Source organism: Capsicum annuum, chromosome 11, assembly GCF_002878395.1.
Source record: "Capsicum annuum cultivar UCD-10X-F1 chromosome 11, UCD10Xv1.1, whole genome shotgun sequence".
Classification (NCBI taxonomy): Eukaryota; Viridiplantae; Streptophyta; class Magnoliopsida; order Solanales; family Solanaceae; genus Capsicum; species Capsicum annuum.
In genome coordinates, this window is record NC_061121.1 from 160,731,799 (window position 1) to 160,748,700 (window position 16,902).

The window sequence follows — 16,902 nt, forward strand, 5'->3', positions numbered from 1 at the left end:
ACTCACAATCATTCTTATAATGTGGAAGTTGTGAAAGATAATTGTGTAGCTTCTATATTGTAAGAATGTTAGCGAGTAGGGTGAAGATTTTGATGATCGAAAAATGTAAAGAGAGGTGGTTTTCGAAGAAGAAGTAGTTCCATTGGGGGTTCAGTTTGGAGTAGTTCACTTGGCAACTGAAGAAAGATTATATATTTGTTTAGAGAAGTGTCCAAGGATCAATGAGCTAACGAAAAACAATGTGATGCCCATAAATTGGTGACATAAGAATGATACTAGTTCTTCTATTGTAGTCTTCAATAATATTCCATATATGTCACTACAAATAATTTTACCAAACTTTGTTTGTATCCTTTCTGCCTTTTTAATTCTGACATAATGCCTCTTACTTTTTTGAAAGTTGGATTAATTCAATTTTTTAACGATCTAACTGTATAGTTGCATATCATTATTTCTATTGATTTGTGATTTTCTAAGTCCTTGTAATTTGATGGGAAATGACAAGAACCCCCTTGTCATTCTAATTGTTACAAAATAATTACATACGATTGCAATAGTGGCGGTTAACTTATTTAAGCAACCTAATTGAGAATAATTTTGCAATCTTTTAAGGTGATTTTTTAAAAAATTTACATCATCAACAATTTAATTCTTGCCTCTATGATACATACTGAAGCTGAAAATCTCATCCCCATATAATAAAATGGCCTATGATTTTGTTAAATGTGATACTCTATCTAAAATAAGATAGTCATTATAATCAACTTCAACACCTATTCCCCTAAGGTTAATAATACTACATAAATATAATAGATTAAAAAAGATCATATATCATCGTAAAATTAAATACGATAAAGAATAAAGAAATGGAACATCCTACTACAAAAATTGATGGACTATACTATTATTACAAACATTTGTAGCATCACCTCTACCTACCCTACTACCACACCCACCACCACCTTTACTTCCTTTACCACCCATCTCCCATCGCTACACCTACCTTGACTGCTTTGTCCCTCATTATATATATCATAGTATCTGAAACCCCATCTCCTACAATCACTACTAAAGGAGCTTTGGTGCAAAGATCTATTTCTATTGATCTGGGGCCTTTCACATGGACAAACTTTCCTCGAATTTCTTATGAATGTTGCATTATTTTCGGAGTCAGAATTAGGATCATTAAGGCAGGTCATGTCATTATCCCAGTCCAAGTACGCTTCTAAATGAGATTTTAAAATATTTTTCAAGTCCCTACATTTAACATCAGAGTCCAAAGCGATGTCACAGTTTCTATCAAACCATTTCTTTAGCGAATTATACTTTTGGTACTCATATATGATTATTGGGAACCCTCTTGGGAAAATTTACTCAAGTGTGGGCAGACTATGTCTCTTCTCCAGCTGCGTCGTATATAGCTATTGTGAAATAGGAGAATCCATTTGAAAGTCATCATCCTTAAAATGTGATAGCATGCAATCCCTTTGCTTTCAAAGGTCTTACAATTACATATAATATATTGATTGGCTGGACGATACTCCACAGTGAAGACAAAATTCTATCTGTGATAATCACTTCTTATAAAAAAATCTATCACATTGTATATCTCAACTCCCTCTTTTGCATCAAAATTGACATGCCTTTCTATTTAACAATCAGGTAACCTTGCAACATGCACACTAAGAAAATCATAAATGGCACTAGTATAGTGGCCATAAATCTGTATTTCCTAATAGAACTTGGCAATAGGTTGTATAAGTTGGATTCTTTCAGTATCTTGGCTCTCTATTTTTGTCATATTTATACCCGAGGGATACATCATACTGCTCAACAAATATCTTTATAGATCTTTGACCACTGATGTTGCCATTAAAGAAGGCATGAATTGACTCACACCTTTGTATAGACATCATGCAAGCCCAAAAGTAGTGCTTGAGAAATGCAGGAACCATTTAGATCACTCCGGCTAAAGATTTTGGAACAAAATTTTTCACCCATGTCATATTCTTCAATGAAAGAATACCACTTGTCCTCAAATTTGGCAATGGTAATACTATAAAAGATGATCGGTTTAAAGTTAACCTTGGCTTGCTTATAATTCCTCACCCCCCCTTAGCTTTGTACGTAACTTAGTAAAGATATGCAAAATGCAATGCCTGTGGAGAGTATTTGGTAGCACCTCACGAATGGCTGCCTTAATACTGTCACATTGGTCTGTGAGGATCGCTGTTAAAGATGTTTCACCTATGGCCACAAGCCAAGTTTTGAATACAAACACATATGTATCGATGCCCTAACTTATGATCAAAGAACATCCCAGAAGCATGGATTGGTTGTGAAGAATAACACCAATGAATAAACCAAATGTCATACACCATTGATTCATGAGGTAGGTTGTCTCAAAACATATGACATTATTGAAGTCGCAGTAGGAATCTTTCCAATGTGTCTACACCCATATTGCATTCCAAAGTCTCCAGTATTGTCAAAGTCTATAAAATTAAAAAAAATTCACCCTCTGCCTACATTTCAAAAAAGAATTTATGTAATGTGGCAACATCGCTGGAAAGTGTTTGGAGACTCCGTTGCTGAATAATGTAGTTTTGGCAGTCCGTAGGAGTGCACTTTATTCTTTCCATGACTCCAGCTTCGAATTCCAAGAGTCTTATTCTATTTGAAGGCCTTAGATCCTTAATGTCGTGCGCCTCAAGACTTCTCTTCAAAGTCCTTCTTAATTCCCTCTGGCGGGGCAACAAATGTGACAGTGTAGGATTCAATTCATGATTGTGCTCTAAAATAACTTTTGTCACAACTCACAAACCATCAATCATCAAATGACAGATCACTCTACCTTTGCAATCCACCCTTTTGCTTTGACTCCTAGCTTTTGGATTTTAGCACTTATCATACCCAAATGTCACATACTTTGTCTGACCACCTATTTTTTTGGAACTTTTATTACTAAAGCAAAAACCAATCAATCGACTGTGTTCTTTGTAAAATGAGATGAGAGATTATACACTATGAAAAGACATACCTACAACAGGGCCTACAATATATCGGGCTTCGGTGTAGACATTATTATGCATTGCACCCTCATCTTCTTCAGCCCCATCATCCTGATGATCATATTCTTCACCACCGGAAGTACTTAAATGTTTCTCTTTATAAAATCGATGAGACCTATTCATCTCCTCATCGACCAAGTTTTGAAGGTCTTCATCGTCACTGTCCAAATGTCGATTTGTACCATCACCATAGCCACCATAAAGTTCTTCATCGTTTTCATATTCATTATGTAGCAAACTAACACTGTTCTCTAATCCCAAAACGTCATTTAATGTAATTCTAAATGTCCATTCTTATCATTATAATCCATTCTAACACATTTAATGAGAAGGCTTAGAATAATTAATGAGAAGTAGAATATAATAACTAAGCGTAATCTAAAAGTGTAAATTAAAGTTTTTTTCTTTGGTTAAAGTATGTAATCTAAAAATTAATGTAAAAGTGTATGAAAGAAGTTGTTGTGAATAAAAAGGAAATAAAGAAAAGTCAAAGGTGATTTTGCATTTTGGAGGGGAAAATAGACGGTTTTGGAGCCTAAAGGGCATTAAGGTCTTTTTACATAATTCAAGTTAATCGAGTCCAACTTCCTTCGAGTTATTTAGCAGTACCCTCTTTATTAAAATGCTAAAGGAGGAAATTTTAATGCTTTAAATCCAAAAGTGGTTGAAACCTATATGTTATTTTAACAAAATCCAGACCAAAACAAAATAAAGATGATGTGGATCACCAAAAGATGCTATTTTATAATGTTAAAGCAAAAAAGCGGTGTATGCTTATTGAACTAAAAGGGGAAGACAACAACACAGGTGAATACCCAATAGGGATGGCATTGATTATTCAAAAAGATTAATCCATTGTGTTAAAACTAAAGTGGTTGATGCTTTTAAAATTAAAAGGAAATGACAACAAGCCATATCAATACCAAAAGGAGATAATGTGGATCACCAGAAGGGGCTATTCCATTACATTAGAGCTGAAAGAGATTGACACATGTCAGACTAAAAGGAGATAAGGATAAGCCATATTATTATCAAATGAGGATGGTGTGGCTTGCTGAAAGGGGATATTGTATTATATTAAAGATGAAAGAGGTTGACACCTATCAAACTGAAAGGAGATGACAACAAAACATATCAATATAGAATAGGATGATATGGTTCAGTATTAAGGGCCACCCTGTTGCGTGAAAGTATAATGTTGTTGACACTGTAAAGGCTATGACATAATCAATCACTATGAGGTTTATTACAAATTCATTAACAAAGAGGGACATCATATTCATACCAAGATTAAAAGAGGATGACATACAGAGACTATTAAAAATCACATTAAAACTAGAGAAGGAGAATGTGCAATCACTGAAACGGGCATGATATGTAGTTTCACATCAAAATAAGAGGAGGTTAACATCTAAAAGATATTCACAAGTTGCACAAAACCTAGAGGATGTGGATTTTCGGTCATTGAGAAGGCCAAGATATCTAATTTGATGTCAAAACTAGAGGAGGCTGATGTCTAAAGAATAGTCAAATGTCTCATCAAAATCAAAGAAGAATGATGTGCAACCACAGAAAGGGACATGATATCTACTTTCACGTAAAAACTAAAAAGGGTGAAGTTCAAAATATACTAACGTGTAACTTCCAAACTAGAGAAGTATGATCTGCAATCATTACGATGACATGATATCTACTTTCACATTAAAGGGAATAAAACTGTTGTTTAAACTATATACAATAGTTGCATCAACATTAGAAGAGGATGATGTGCAACCATTTAGAAGGATTTGATATCTACTTTCATATAAAAACTGGAGGAGGCTGACCTCCAAAGAGTATTCACAATTCACATCAAAAATAGAGGAGGAGTATGTTCAATCACTATAGAGCCATAATCTCTACTTTTATGTTAAAACCAAAGAAGTATAACATCTGAAAGCTATTACTAAGTCATCTCAAAACCAGCAATACATAAAATGCAATTGCTGCAAGAGAGCCATGATATCAAGTTTTACATAAACATTATATTAGGTTGAAATACAAAGGATATCTACAAGTTACATCAAAAGTAGAGAAAGATGATGTGCTTTCACTGAAAGGCCAAGAATATCTACTTTCACATATATATTAGAGGAGGTTAAGATCTAAATGATATTCATAGGTCACATAAAAAAGAAGATGATGATATACAATCTTAGAAAGGGTTATGATTTCTACCTTCACATCAAAATTCGTGGATGGTAATGTCCCAAGGATATTCAAAAGTCACATCAAGATTAGAGGATGATAATGTGAAATTACCGGGAGAGCTATGCTATATACTTTCACATCAAAAGGGAGGAAGCTTGATGTCGTCAAAATTGAACATTGTAATTGAAGCATAATGTGGTATGAATTCAAATATAGAACTTGACCAAGTTTGGGGTCAATCCGATAAGGAATATGGTTATGTGGTTATTTTTGCTTTTAGTCAGTTATTTCCAAAAAGAGGGAATTAGTAACAAGTAATAGATAAAAACTGCAAGTAACCAAGTAATAGTGTATCAATAAATATTATTTTTGATTAATTAGAATGATGAACTAGGATTGTGTTCCTTATAATTTTGTAACATCGTAATCATGTGATACTAGCAATCTATCTTGGTTCGTAATATCAAAAATCAGTAATTTAAGTTCACCTAAGTGGTTGGTCGCCGAGACAGATGAACATCACTATAGAACTTGGTTCATCTAGGAGTATTCGCTTTACTAACCCTTACCTTTGAACCTAGATTAGCTATTTCCAGACAGGGTTAAGCTATTAGATGAGTGTTTAGGGCATATTTCACCATCTATTTTTCGGAACTTTTCTTAAAAAGGCCAAAACTAACAAATCGACTGTGTTCTTCGTTAAATGCAATGGTGGATTATACACTATGAAAAGACATACCTACAATAGGGCCTGTGGTATATAAGGTGTCGGTGTAGCCATCATCATGCATTGCACCTTCTTCTTCTTCAGCACCATCATCCTGATGATCATAAAGAAAAGTCAAAGATGGTTTTGCGTTTTGGAGGAAAAACTGGGCGGTTTTATAAAGGGCATTGACGTCTTTTTACACAATTCAAGTTAAACGAGTCCAGCTTCCTTCTAGTTATTTAGTAGTACCCCCATGATTAAAATGCCAAAGGATGATATTTTATTTCTTTAAATCCAAAAGAGGTTGAAACCTGTCAATAGAGCTATCAAAATTGGCTTGGCCCATGAGGCCGGCCTAACCCAATCCTTTAATTAAGTGGGATTGGGTTAATTTTTTTCAGTCCATTTAGAAATGAGGATTATAAGCCTAGCCTCACTTGGCCCATCATCCTCTGAGGCCTAACCCATCAACATCACAGTCCAGCCTATGGGCTAGGACATTAAAAATAATTATTAAATATTTTTAAGTTTGTCATTTATTTATTAGGAATTAGAATTTGTCAATGTTTTCTAACTAGCTACTTATTTTTTATCCATTTTTTGGACGATACTAGTTTTTTTGATGTTTTTAGTGTGTGTTTGAAATGACTGGTAAGCTACATTTAGTTGTGAACTTAAAAAAGTTGCTTTTACTCGTGATGATTTCGTAGTTGTTGCGTTTGCTTAATGCAATATTCTTTTATTTAAATCTAGGATCTCTACTATTATAATCTTGATGCTTTTATGTAGGTATTTTGTGTGTATCTGTATTTACTATCATAATCATATTAGAATTTTTCTTTGAAATTTGTAGCTAATCATCATTTCTTTGCTTATCACAGTAAATATCATGAGCTAATTACAACTATGGGATAGTTTGGTGTAAGCTATAAGGGATACATAGTCTTAGATAAAATGAAGGACTAGTTCATTCCATGTTTGGTGTTAGGTATTAGTTAGTTCCAACATTATTTATCGCATCATTTACACCATATTGATGAGATAAATTATCCATATACATGGTGGAATAACTAATTTCGAGATTAACTATCTAGAATAAATCTTTCCTAACCTAACATCCTTAATGGTATTAGTAAGATGCCTAAACATGTTACAAACTAGTAGGAGACATATTAAAGTGAAATCATAAAAGTTGGTGATTGTCTAGTACTTTGTTAATGAATTTGTAATAGCCTTCACAGTGATTGAATATGTTATAGCCTTTATAGTATCTCGCCAAGAGTGATCATCTCAAATATATTTTCTATATAATAAAGAGAAGTGGGTCATAGATGGTGAAGTCACTCATCATATTGGTGTGCTGGATGAAGTGGAGTCTTGCCTTCAGAGTCTTGTCTGATATAAAGATACGACAAGAACTTAAATGTAAGTTTAATAGTGTGGTGGTTAGACTGACATTGCTACATGGGAAGAATTATTCGATGATAAAAAACTCGCATAATCAAAAGATGTATATCACTAATATGAGGTTACGGAGAAGGATATATGGACATTTAGGAGTGAAAGAATCAATAATAAGGTTATTTCAAATAAGGTGGGAGTGGATTCAGTGGTGTTCATGATGAGCGAATTGAGATTAAGGTGGTTTAGACATGTGATGTGGTGAGGTTCGCACACCCAATGAGGAGGTTTGAGAGGTTTGATATAGAAGATATGGAGAGGGAGAGTTGTAGACCAAAGAAGCATTGGAGTGAGGTAATTTGACAAAACATAGAACATATTCAAGTAACTGAGGATATGACCTTGGATAGAGGGATATGGAAGACGCATATTAATGTAAAGGTTAGTCGGGTCATAGTATTGTCTTGCACCATATCATCTTAGCATACGGTTAGTTGTTCATATATATCATTTTTGTTATTTATTGTATTTCAATTCTCGCATTACTTTGTGGATGATTTTTTTTTCTTGTAGATTCAAGGTTGTTTACTTGTTAGTTGTAATATTTTATTTATTGTTTTCCTCTTATTTTTACTTAGATTTAATACACATGAGCCCAGGGTCTTTCAAGAATATCATTCTACCTTATTGAGGTAGTGGTACGGTCTATATATATTTTACCTCCCCAGACCTTACTTGTGAGATTTTGCTAGGTATGTTCTTGTTGTTGTAGTATCCATGACTTAAAACCTTCTAAAAGTGTAAAAATACTTAGGAAATCATTATACAAGGACCTCTCATATTTTATAACTCCATATTTTTCATGAACTTCTCTCCAAAGCTCTTGGAAAAGGAATTCTTATGATTCATCACCAAAATCCTTCCATCTATTCGGTATGGAACGCCAACCTTCAGTATGAGAATCCTGCTATTCAACACAAACAAGTATTAAATGTTCTAACCCATTCATGAATCTTATTAGGGTATTAAAATTAAATCCTCAGAGTTTTATTTGTTTATATCTTGATGAACATTTTTAAATTCTTTAGGAAGTCATTAGTTATCTAAGAAATTAAGTTTATCTCTTGATTCTATATCCCATTTGATATTCATGGAGTCTATTTTGAAAATTATGTTTTTGACTCAAGCTTATGAAGTTTATGTCATCTATCACAGAAGTTATCTCATGTTTTCAGTGAATCTAGCTTATGATTTGAAAATATACTTCATGAAAGTTTACAAATTTCATCTCTTCATGATGATAGGCTTTAAAAAATTGTTTTTTATCTAGAAAAAATAGATGAGCATGTTTGCATATTATTTAGAGCAAAGTTTCATCAAAAATATATTTTAGATAATTTAGAGGTAAGACTCAAAATATGTATACATTCACAATATGATTTTGATTGAAGGAACCACAATATAATTTGCAACCTTATGTTAAAATATTACATTATGAGAAAATAGTAAGTTTTGGTAGGATTATTTATAATTTAGAACTATATAGGTTCAAATATGTCTCTTTCCAAAATATGAGGTAATGATGGAACCTGCCCCAACCCAAGCTTGGTATGTAAGCCTAACTCCATAGAATATATGAAAGGATAAAAGGAAGATAAACATAATCAGATATATGACATTAGGATAAAGTCAGGCATATAATATAAAATAACTCAAAAATCTGAAATAGATACAACTTGAATATCAAAATCTAGTATCATGAGTAAAGAACACTATGAAACAAATATAATGTATGAAAATACATAAGACTACATATCTAAATTAAAAATATATACATAATTCTAGATAAAACCCATTAGAAACTCTAGAATATGGAGCTCACCCTAACTTTTAAATTCTCATACTTCAGGAACTCATGATCAGTTGGTAACACTAAAACTCAGATTAAGTATGGTCTACTTGTCCTTGCTGGACATCATAGGCTGACCAAGAAAAGTAGATAAATAAACATACAAATAAAACTATGAGTGATGATTCAACCTGTACATAGAAAAGTTTCCAACGATGGCTCATGTTGTACAACTCCTAAGCTGTATAAATATTACAACTATAATAATAGTATACGTGTAAAACCACAATACTTAATCATAAAAGGAAACCTAAGTTACACGATATCAATCACATAAGAGTAATGAAAGTGATGTAATACGATGTAATGATAATAATACAATGTCTAAAGTCAATTTTTAACGACCTTCGGTGCACAATTTCATAACCCGAGACTACTTGCTAGATGTAAAACGATGCTTAGAACTACACATAGTCCCAAGGTAATAAATACTATTGGCATTATTCATGAGCAACTGAAAAAAATATAAAATTTGAAATACTAATCGAAAGCAACATCATAACTAAATATGCTAAATACAACACTATTTAAAAACATTTACAACTCTGGCTAATAATATAAGAAACTAGATCTAAATATATAAACTTTGATTGTTTGTCTATGAATCCTCCACTAACACAGATTATAGTTAGCCAAGACATTACTGCAACTATCTCTAATCATTATATAATTGCAATTAACTAATTTTATTACTAAATGACTGTAGTTCCCAAAATGGAGACACATCACCTCCAAACTAACAGTTGCAATTTGGACTAGTCATGACCATGGGAATAAGCACCTAAATCTAACTCAGATGAAAAATATAGGAAAAAAGGTATACAGTCGGTATTTTAAATGTACGGATAATGCGAGTGATGCAATAATCATGAACTACACTTAAAACATACTTTAGGATTATGTTTGAATGCAATAAGCAAAAAACATGCGATTATAGTAAATTATAAGACATGAATCACAAGCTACAATTATAAAAATTAGGAATTTGAGTATGAATTATTATTTCATATGATTTACAATTTATATTGTGGAAAAATATAAAAACTATAGTAACATGACCCAAAAGGAAATAAAAAACTTTAGACATGAGATATAACTACAAGTTATGAAAGAATTCAACTTAAATAAAGTTATGGGTCAAGTACATATTCCATGACGAAACAATTTCTCTGGGAGATACTCATAATCGATATCGACCACATTTGCTAAACATTGAGTTCAATGTATAAGCCCCATCAAGGGTACCCAATATACCTTCCCAGGGTATAAAGTCATGATAAAGTGGAATCCAATGTATATAACCCATGGAGATGATCCAATATACCTATACCAAGGGTATAAAGGCATGACCGTTATGGATCCATAACATAATGGGAAAAGGCTAGGTAAACCTATTATGACAAGTTATTCAAGGACTTGGGCACGCTAAACTCATATCTACTCGATGCTCAATACTACTTTCAAAGTACAAAATCTCATACTATATAATTCATTATGAAATAAGAATAACCAATTTGTAAGTCTAGAAGTTAATTATACTGCTATTTTGTTCATGTCTATAAACTAACTAAATTCATTCGTACATGTATGAGAGTATGGGATTTAATCATGTCAAATGGTGAAAATCATGCTAAAATCATTTAATAAATTAAAATTCATAGGATTTCATGTAAAAACTAACAAATGGTAAAGTATTGCATTTGACCAAGTAAACAGAGTTATAACTAAACCATAAAGTTCATGAATTCAGTAACATTGTATAAAGTATTACATAAGGAAGAATTAAATTTGATCACATGAGACAATAATGGTAGAACCTTATGTTCTAGATTAATATATCATTCATGAAGCTAATATATTTGGGTATAAGGATGAAAGGATGTCCTTGTTTAAACCCTACATACCTGATTTTATTGATTTCTTGAAGTAAAGTTGAGTTTGGAGCTTTGGAGGTTGAATTTTCGGAGAAACCCTTGACTTAGTGTTCTTGAGAGTTTGAGACAAGAATGAATGATTAACATTTTATAAGTTTTATGGAAATAATATTTAGTGGGTGACTTAAGTCATGGGGAGAGGTTTTGGGGTAAGAAAGGACCAAACTAGCTCAAATAAAACTACAATCCAAGTGATGTCCTACCAACTGCGTGATTTCCCATCACCCATCCTTTCACTTTTTGGTTAATTATTGCTCATAATTATCATGTTTATGACCACACATGATTGTTCATAACCCCAGGGAAGATTGTTCACTTCAACTATCACTCTCTAGTAGACAGACACCCTATGGTAAAATGAGCATAAATTCTCATTTTAGTATTTGATTTAGAAATGGTTGGTGGCATTGGAAAGAAGACTCGGTCAACGTTTATTTGGTAGTTCTTGAGCTAATTTTTGTTTCGCATTTTACAAAGTTAATCTATTTTTGATGTTGATACTAGTAAAATCTTATATAAAAATTAAATCGCTAAAGAAGATTTCAACTTAACATTGAGCTAGATGTTCCTTATGACCTTAATTCATATCCAAAAGTCTTCCCAAACTAAGAAATTGGAATTTGAACCTATGAACCTTTCAAAATCATTGACTTTGGGTCTATATGCATTAGAACAATTATTTGGATCTTTATTTTGAAATTTGTGGTATTATAAAATATCTCGCTTGGGATCATTCATCCTCAAATAAAGGTTGGACTAGATAAGTCACATGGGATAATATCATCGAACCAATTAATAAAACTAACAGATATGAACGATGAGACTTAACTAAAATAACTAGATAGGTACCATGGTGTTGATGACAAGACCTAGAAGTATTGAATTTGTTGAACATGGAGGATATGAATTTATAGGAGATCAAATATGACATGCAAGGACATGATGCTTTGAAGAGTAACTATAGGAGGAAAACTACTACCCTTTGTAACGCCCCAGAAAATGGGTCCCAGAGCGTCACACGGTGCTTGAGGCTACGAGTAGCCCCAAGCTAACCCTTTGAGCCATTTTTATTTAGTTTAACACAAATCAACGGGATTTTCATAAATAACCCTCAAATATCAACAGAGTAATTATCGTCCAAGAATAAAATAATTTCAGAAAGATAACAAAATATGACTTATTAGTCAACTCCCAACATCTATACTAGTCTGACAAGCCTCTAAGAAAATCAATAAAACCAGTGAGCCATTGAGACATGCCCCAACTGACTCATACTCAGTTATCAAATGTAAACGATTCTGTGAAACTAACATCAGACATCACGTCCTCGGGACATGAGGACTCACCAAGCTAGAGGATGTAAAATAGCATTCCCAAAGAATCACTGTCGAACCTGGTACTGAGCACCTGAACCTACATTCTGAGAAAATGCAGCCCACATCCGAAGATGTGGGTCAGTACCATGGAAAGGAGCCGAGTATATGGGGGTGTATGCAATTGTATAAACATCATCATCATAAATATTTATAAGAAATATGAAGGATGTATGAAAGACTCACATAGCCCGAAGAAAATCATCATAATCATAAGAGGATGAAATAAGTACAATAACACATGTGAGTCATCGTATAATTTGTCAATCACTTTTAGTTCATCAAGAATATCAATTCTCATAATGTAAATATCATTTAAATCTTTCGAAAGAATAACTTTCACAATTCCACTTTCAAATCACTTTACCATTCACCATAGACACAAGGAAACACACACACACCGAGAGATCCTATAACCTCCATAAACCATGTGAGCTACATGGTGTCCAACGTATAACCCACGTTGGGGAGAGCCATCCTATCCTTGCCATCAGAGTAGGACTATCGATTTCAAATCCACACAAACTAGTGATCACTATATAAATCAGCCTCAGGCTCACTCCTACGGGGGCATGTAGTTCTAGGGAAGTAAGGTCGCTTTATACCTCCCACTCGGTGCTAAAGATTTCTCCCGGACTTAGCTCTGATTATTTCAAAGATAATCCATAACAAAATAATTTTAGAAATATATAAATATACATCGGGAGCCATCATGCTTCCCATCTATCAAAATCAACGACGTTGTGGATTTCTTTCACACTCGAGTCAAAATAACTCCATTAAGACCAAAAGGTCAAACAATTCAAAATATCTCAAATATTCAACATCAACGTGCTTATAACACACACTTTCTAAAAAAACATTATTTTCAATGGGGATTCACTACCCAAATATCAAAATCATGATAAATATCGTTCAAGATTCATGCTTTATATCTCCACACATGTAAATTCATCTTTCAAAATAATAAACATCAAGATTTCATAATAATCATCATAAGATATGGGTTCATGCTTCAAACTCGTAAAAATCAAATAAAAATCATGCCTTTGTAAAGAAAATTACTTTTGGGCAAAAGAATGAAACAAAGTTCTAGTTGAAAACCCCCACATACCTTGAATTATGAACTTTAGATCGATACTCATTTTTGTAATGCTAATCGTGCCTTTGAATGATGGTTCTTGGAGTTCTTGAACTAGGAACTTGGAATCTTGAATAAATTTGCAAAATTAATGGTAAACTTTGGAGGTTCTTGAAGTTGGATGTAAGAGATTAGGGTTTTTTTTTTGAGGGAATTTGATGAAATATAACTTATAATGCTTCTAATAGGCTTTAATATAGGGTTTGGACAGATTTTAGGTGCGGGAAAATGACCAAAACGCCCGTAAAAATCAAATTATTCTCAAATCTGTCCTTTGGTGGACTGTTTTGATAGTTTGAAGTAGATCAACCATAACGTTTTACTCCGATATCCAAATTGGATGAAACCAATTTCATTAGAAAGAGAACTCTCATATCTTTACGTTGATATATAATATCTCACTCATATCATTGTGTACAAGGAGTTATGATCATTTGAATTTGACCCAAAAATTTGCTTTTGATTGGCTAAAGTAGATCGACCATAACTTTTTGCTCCGATAGACAAATTGGATGAAACTAATTTCATTGGAAAGAGGACTCGCAGAGCTTTCCATTGATATATAGTAGTTTGCCTAGATAATTATGTACAAGGATTTATAATCATTTAAATTTGAAGCAAAAATACGCCGGGCCTCAGTACTTTTTCCTGCACGTTTTACTGTTCACTACTATTCACAGTTCGATTAGAATGTTCATAACTCGTTGCTCGGGTGTCCGTTTTGGATGATCCACATATTGTTGGAAATATTATTTGATACTCTACGCAATGGTGGGTCATAATCTAAGACATTCCACAAAAAAAATTATAATTAATTCTAGATGATAGAACCCAACACGTTTACGCACAAAATTTCAGCGAAAAATTTCCCATGGTATTACATCATCCCCCATGGAAACATTCATCCTCGAATGACGCTATACATGCCAAGATTAGATAGGGAATAGAGCATACAGCCGAAACCATTCGTTAGACTCATCACAACATCGTTTCTCATTCCGAATGCAACATAGAATGCATAAATTCAAGAAACTACAGCTGAACACATAATAAATGACAGCTGAACTGCTGCAACTTTTATCAAAAGTGCACGATTTAGGAAAGAACGGTACCTTCATCTTGATCGGAGTTCGCGGAAAATAGGTGCGGGTACTTGGATCACATATCCACCCCAGCTTCCCAAGTTGCACCCTCAACAGATTGGTTTCTCCACAACACCTTGACCAAGGGAACTTCTTTGTTCCTTAGTCTTCAGACACTGAAATCAAGAATCTCAATAGGAATCTTACCAAAAGAAAGATTTTCTTGAATGTCAGCACTCACAGAGGAATTCACTACCACAGCATCGCTAATATGCTTTCTAAGCATGGAGACATGGAATATTGGATGAATAGAGGACAACTCAAAAGGAAAATCGACCTCATAAGCTACCTTACCAACACGGCTAAGAATTTTGTAAGGACCATCATAATGGGGACTAAGCTTCCCCTTCTTTCCAAATCTCTTCACCCCCCTCATAGGTGAAATCTTCAGATACACTAGGTCACCAACTTCAAACTCAAGGTCTCACCTTCTAACATCCGCATATGACTTCTGACGACTCTGCCCAGTTTTCAACCTTTCCCTAATCAACTTAACTTTTTCCACAGCCTCAAATACCGAATCAGGACCACTCACAGCCGCTTCAACCACCTTAAACCAACCTATGGGTGATCTATACTTCCTTCTATATAAGGCTTCAAATGGAGCCATGCCAATACTAGAGTGGAAACAGTTATTGTAAGCAAACTCTATCAACGGTAAGTGATCATCCCAATTTCCCTTAAAGTCAAGTGCATAAGCTCTCAACATATAATCTAAGGTCTGGATGGTTCGCTCAGCCTGACCATCGGTCTGCGGATGAAAAGCAGAAATCAAAAGCACTTGGGTACCAAGACCCTTCTGAAAAGCTTTCAAAAATTGCAAAGTGAACTGAGTATCCTTATTCAAAATAATAGACAAGGGAACTCTATGCAGTCTGACTAGCTCTCGGATATACAATCTAGCATAATCCTCAGCAGTATATGAAGTATGAATAGGCAAGAAATGAGCAGACTTAGTCAACCTATCAACCACAACCCAAATAGAATCATGATGGCGTCGGGAAGGAGGTAAACCAATCACAAAGTCTATACTTATCTCTTCCCACTTCTAGGTGGGAATACTAAACTCTTGCATCATACCACCAGGTCTTTAATGTTCAACCTTAACCTGTTGGCATGTTGCACACTTAGCTACTGACGCTGCTATATCTTTCTTCATGCCACTCCACTAATAGATTTCCCGTAAGTCTCGGTACATCTTGGTGGCACTAGGATGAATAGAATATCGCGCTCCGTGCGCTTCAGCCATAATCCTCTATCTCAGATCATCAATATTCGGGACACACAATCTACCCTGCAATATCAACACACCATCTCCCCCTTGGGGAAAACCTCTACTCTTTGGTCCTGAACTGACTCCTTCAGTTTGACTAAACTAGCATCTAAGTATTGCTTTCCTTTACTTCCGAAACCAAGGAGGATTCAGAACTACTTTGAACCCCTATACTACCTTCAGCAGAGTCAAACAACCTAACACCCAATCTAGCCAAATGATGTACATCACGAGCCAACACTTTCTTACCTTGTACCATATGCGAAACACTACCCATGGACACTCTACATAGGGCATCCGCCACAACATTAGCTTGCCCTGATGGTACGGCACACTCATATCATAGTCCTTTAATAAATCTAACCATCGTCTCTTCCTAAGATTCAATTCTCTCTGGGTAAACACATACTGCAGACTCTTATGATCGGTGAAAACATCAACATGGACACCATACAAATAGTGTCTCAAGATTTTGAAAGCAAACACAACAGCAGCCAACTCAAGGTCATGGGTGGGTTAATTTTTCTCATGGGGTTTCAACTGTCTAGAAGCATAAGTTATCACCTTACCCTTCTACATCAATACACAACCCAACCCAACTCTCAAAGCATGACAGTACACCACAAAACTATCAACACCATCAGGCGAAGTCAAAACAGGGGTTGAAGTGAGTCGAGTCTTCAACTCTTGAAAACTCTTCTCACAAGATTCAGACCACAAGAACTTCACTTTCTTTTGGGTCAACCGAGTCATAGGAGA